General features: G+C 40.7%; 1 protein-coding gene across 1 annotated transcript in view; it reads left to right on the top strand.

The window, feature by feature from the left end:
- Positions 1-283: 283 nt before the first annotated feature.
- The window catches only part of LOC311047138 (leucine-rich repeat-containing protein 4C-like), a gene marked incomplete at its 3' end in the record, with an annotated part of 76,866 nt that continues 71,816 nt past the window's right edge, over positions 284-5,333 (top strand). The window contains exon 1 of the mRNA XM_084059758.1: positions 284-619. The remainder of the gene's footprint in view (positions 620-5,333) is intronic.

Here is a 5,333-nt window from a genome sequence, read left to right as displayed (position 1 = left end):
AAAATCGTTCTTTATTTCTTCCTTCAGTGTGTGGATGATGGTCTACCATAACCATACGATCTCATGACGGATTTTCGGATTTATCTACCTGGACGATAAGGCTTGGAGCGCTCTGCATGCAGGTTTGGAAAGGTCCCTCTTATATTTAATTGTATATTCGAGACCTGATCAAATAGAATGGTGCTGCAAATCCGCATTGCTCTAAATCCGTATTAAAAGATTTGGCCTGAAGTAATAGCCTGCCGTTGATATATGCCTGGCTAACAGACCATTGAATATCGCTTTCCATTGGAAGAGTAGTTTCGTCGATGGCACTTGTGGGTCTTGCCTCTGTGTTTTCTGCGTCCTGAAGAATTGGAAACAATGGATACATCATCCTATACGTGAGAGTCACCGCTTATTATCACCCCACACTGATGGTTGGATTATCTTGTCTTGTAACGAGAATGGGAACAAAAACGCGTTTGTCAAGAAGAAAGTATCACCACGGATTCTGTCAAATCGCCTGAGAATTGCGGATGTATTTTCGGTGCAGTTTTTGGGGAGGGAGCTTGAAGAGGGATCGCTGTCCGTCTCTCAACCCGAGATCCTGCACAGCTCAATATACCTTCGTGAACAAGTAAGTTATTATTGTATGTGCTGAATAATTGTTGTTTGGCTTCACATTCGCTGATACTGTATAGCGGTGGTTCTAAACCTGTGGCTCGGGACCCCCAGGGGGGTCCTCACATTATATATTTGGGGGGGGGGGGGGGGGGGTCTCCAGATGACAGTGAAGTGACAATTTAAGGACTTTTAAGACCTTTTCAATACCCCCCAAAAAAAGAGACCATTACTGCATCAAAAGTAATAAACAAACTATACTATAAAAACTGGTTAAACAATTGGCCAAATTGTCAAATAATTTAAGAAAGAGCCAACATTCTTTTAAATAGCAGATCTACAAGTGAGACGTTGTGAGCTTGTAGATTCCACAACATGTATCTGTGGAACCGAGTCAAACTAAAAAGTGCTTGTCAGGGTGTGGGGGTCCCCAGTTCAAATATGATTATTTTGGGGGGTCACGGCCTTAAAAGCTTGAGAACCACTGCTGTATAGCATCTAAGCCGAAATACTCCATCGTACGACGGTGTCGCTTGGCTACAACGAACTGATCTAATGCGACGCGTCGTAAGCTTGTAGATAAGTATTTTTTTTAGGCAAGCGACAGGTCGATTGAGCGTTGAGTATATATTAAACTTAAGATATTTACTATAATGTGCACATTAGGAAGATGAGGAGACAACATGTGCCTGCCTGCCTGCTTGCTTGCGTTTCAGTGCGCGCCCTTGATTTGAGAGCGCGCACTGAGCTTAGAAATTATAGATAGATGGATAAATAAATAATAGCTACTCAGTTATCAGTTTCCCCAATAGATAAAGATAATCATTTGTACATGAAAGCACTGTGAATGCATCGTAAGTATATATACTCAACATGGAGGCTTGTTGAATACATGATGAATGCAGACAAGTCATTCATTTTCCACCAGTCCACCCATTCAACCATCCATCCACCCATCCATCCCTCCATCCATCCATCCATCCATCCGTCCGTGTATATAGCTTATTTAACGAGTGTGCGAATGTGCTACAACTTGTATAAAGTTAGTTGGGCCATTGTGCAGAGTATAGAAAAGAATATACAGTGTGTTAATTTTAACTAATGTTGTTGAATTGTACTTCTAGCCTTTCTTCTAAATATAAAGTACTGTTTCTTTTCTACTTCTACTTTTTCATACTATAGTAATACATAACGGGGCACTTTTCCGTAGCCTGTAGCTTGGCCCTATGGTCTATCTATCGGCTAGAAGGAGCTGTCCTTCAAATGTGGTGCTGAAACGGAAAGCCGCCGTTTTCAGACCACACCACATTCCGTCTATACTCTCTGTATGATTCGAGTTTGTAGTAGGCTACATGAACCGCTGGTCTACTGGAAATGCTACTTTAGTAATGTGCAAAAATGCAATAGCCTGCACCTTCTAAGGCTGCTTATCTTATGCTGGTAGTAGTGGTACACAGTCAAATGTCGTTGGTGTTGTCAGTTGCATAGCAGACACAATTCCACAAGCAAATAATAATAACATATGAAAAGAAACATATGCTGCCTAATATTAATAATAGACAAATAATACTATTTTATGGTCTTAAGAGCATACTACAATTTCCAAGATGTAATGTACAGTAAACTAGTAGTTACTAGTAGTTTTTTTGGCAATGCATGATCATTACGGAAAGGCATCGAAATAGAATGTTCCCTTTAGATTTAGTTTTAAAACATAACAGCTTGTCAACTTGATAATACACATCTGTCATATTGGTCAAAACAAAGTGTTGATGGTAAAAGTACAAACAGAGGTTGTGGCTGTCATTCTTGAGACATAGTGCTCATTGAATCTCTCCATCACCTGGGAAAGGTGAGGAGAAAAGTAGTGAATATTTGTCACCCACTGAAAGAAAGCCCCTCCATATGATGGAGAGACATCACCTTGGGGAGACAAATTAGGGCTCTCATTTTATGCCCCTCTCCTGTCAAAGGGTTTAGCATGATGAATCCGCCCTACACATCCCAAAGATTAGGTTTGTTTGTTGGCAACTGGTGCAGAGTGATTCATACCTCCTTCCCTGTTTAGCACTCTCCAAACTTTCTCAACCCCGCAGGAGATTTACAGAGATTACAGAGATTGTGAAGACAACCTTGTCAAGACTGCTTACTGTGTGCTTGGGATGTAATGTGATTTAATATAGTCTATAACTCCCTGATCGAGTAAGATGATTGAATGGAAAACTATGGATGCATCAAGCAGCTCTGTGCAAGTATTCCATTAGTGTATGTAATAGAGATACAACAGTGTCACTCCCAGTGTGTCTCAGATAGACCTCCTTAGCAGTGGGACACAGCATCAGAGCAGGTGCCGCTCTGAAACCGAGGGGCCACTTCCTGCCTCTCAAACAAAGACTGACTTTGATAATGGCACTGCCCAAGACGTCTGTTTTACGTCCAATTTCATACATACTGTAGCTTTTGTCTGTCTTATCCACTGGAAATCATGCCAAGCAGCCCTGTCAGAAAATTAATGAACTTGTCAACCAGAAAAGGTTACCACCGCAATGAAGTGTCAGGGTCTTGTAAAGCGACAGACCCAAAGTCCCACATCCTATACCCAGTCATTTAGCCTTTCCCAGGATCTGACTCACTGCAAATCAGGTCCAACACGTGGCATACAAGAAAATGTTGTTTTCTTTAAAACATCTGATGAATCTCTATAGAGCCCAGAGCACCATCAGAATACAATTATTTGACTGTTGAGGACGTTTTTCATCTTCTTTGGGTCTACTGTAGCTTTTCAAACCCGGTTTGATTCAAGAATGAAAGGGAAAGTAAACAGTCAGATAAATACTCTTGCCTTTTGTCTAGCAGACTGACAGTGCAACACAGGGGGCCTCAAGCTGGTAGATCAGCTTGTAGTTAATAGACCTCATGTTGGAGGTGAAAACAGCTTTTGGATGAATACAGCAGAGGGCCTAGCAGGTTATACAGGAGATGCCAAAATTGGAATAGAAACAAACAATGTAATCACTTGTCTCTTCTTTTGATTGTTTTGTTCACATGCGTTGCACTGCGTTCTTCATAGTCCTCATGAGGATACAACGGATTGGGAACTTGCCTCAAACAATACAGTAGCTTCGAGAACATGTATGGAAATGGGAATTAGCGATAGTTTGTGTACATACATTATTGTTATTATTATTTGTATAATTCCCCACACGGACAACAAAGTTCCATGTTCACTTAAGCTTGAAGCACTGTGTCAAGTCTGTCTAATCTCCACAATGATTCTAGCCTGATGAATGTGATATACTGTAGGTTTGTAATACTGGTCATTATGTCTTAACGTGATTGCACCACATTATATGACAACCCTGCATACTCATCCAATCTCAGCTCTCCACCCCTGTGAGTAAGAGGAGGCACATGGGTTTTCAGATCAGGGCAGAGCTGCTGGTGCTCTTTGACTATTAGCTCTTTGCGGCATGTTGATGATTGCTGCTTTTATACAATGTGGCCATTAACAGGATGACTTATCACACCTATACAGCTGAGCAGATGAGGGAATCCATCCCCAGCGAGTGACTTTATAGGAATTGACATTTGAAAGATGCTTTCAGGAAAGTACATTACAGTGATGGCCAGTGACACAAGACTGCTGCTAGGCATAAAGGGTGGCTTTGAAAAGGAAGTTCAAACCACCTCATTTTCTGATATTATGATAGTGGGTTAGATACTGTATATTCTACAGTATTCGCTATAGTGTTGAAGGGAGTTAAATTATTATTAGGGGGCCAAGCACGTGGTGCGTAGGACCCCTACTGTTTTTGTTAGTTTTATTATTATTATTCTGCCATTTTGCAGTTCCGACTTAACCTTGCAGTAGTTTTTTACGAAACTTGGCAATATAGTAGAGGGCTATGCCAAGAACCAAAACTCACAACCATTGGCCAAAGGGTGGCCAATGGTTGAACAGGCATAGCTCCTGAATAGTTTCACCTACAGCCATGAAACGTCATTACACATATGTGTCTCCTCATGACGAATAACTTTGCCACTTTGACCTATGACCTTTGACCCTTAGCTCTTCCTCTTCCATTTTGAATTATATGAAAAACTGTTCAATTCTATTTCCTCCTGGGATTTTTGAGCAATCTGCATAAAAGTTTTTACACACAGACTTTGGACCAATATCTAAAAACTCAGTTGGAGGGAAGTTTGTATGTGAAAAAATTAAGCCTCCATGAGCCAAAGAATATTGCAGTTTTATGAAAATTATTCTTCTGTCCCTAACTAAATAAATGCAGTCACATTTTTACGAAACTTTGCAGTATGATAGAGGTTCATTCCAAATAGCGCTGGAGCCAATCTTACTCCAATTGGCCAAAGGGGGGCGCTATAGCAATTGTTTGAAAATGCAAACTTTGAACAGGCATAAGTCATGCCTCGTTTGGCCTACAGCCATGAAACTTGCAGACATATGTGCCTCTACTAATTAAGTTCCGCCCTGAGATTTTCCTTCATTTTGAGTAGTTTGACACTTAAATCCATTCTTCTCCTGGGAAACGTTCTACACATAATCTATGGACCATTATCTAAAATCCAAGTTGAAGAGAAGTTTGTACGTGAAAAAATGAATATTCTAGAAGGCATTGCTTCATTAAAAAAACAGCTGTGCAAAGTGTGCACAGGCTACTTTCTCCCAGTTTCAATTCTAGGATTTCAGTAGCTCAGAAGGTGTACAT

Source organism: Gymnoscopelus microlampas (assembly GCF_963454915.1).
Source record: "Gymnoscopelus microlampas genome assembly, chromosome: 6".
NCBI lineage: Eukaryota > Metazoa > Chordata > Actinopteri > Myctophiformes > Myctophidae > Gymnoscopelus > Gymnoscopelus microlampas.
Note: the sequence above shows the minus strand (reverse complement) of the source record. Positions and strands in the feature narration are given on the sequence as shown.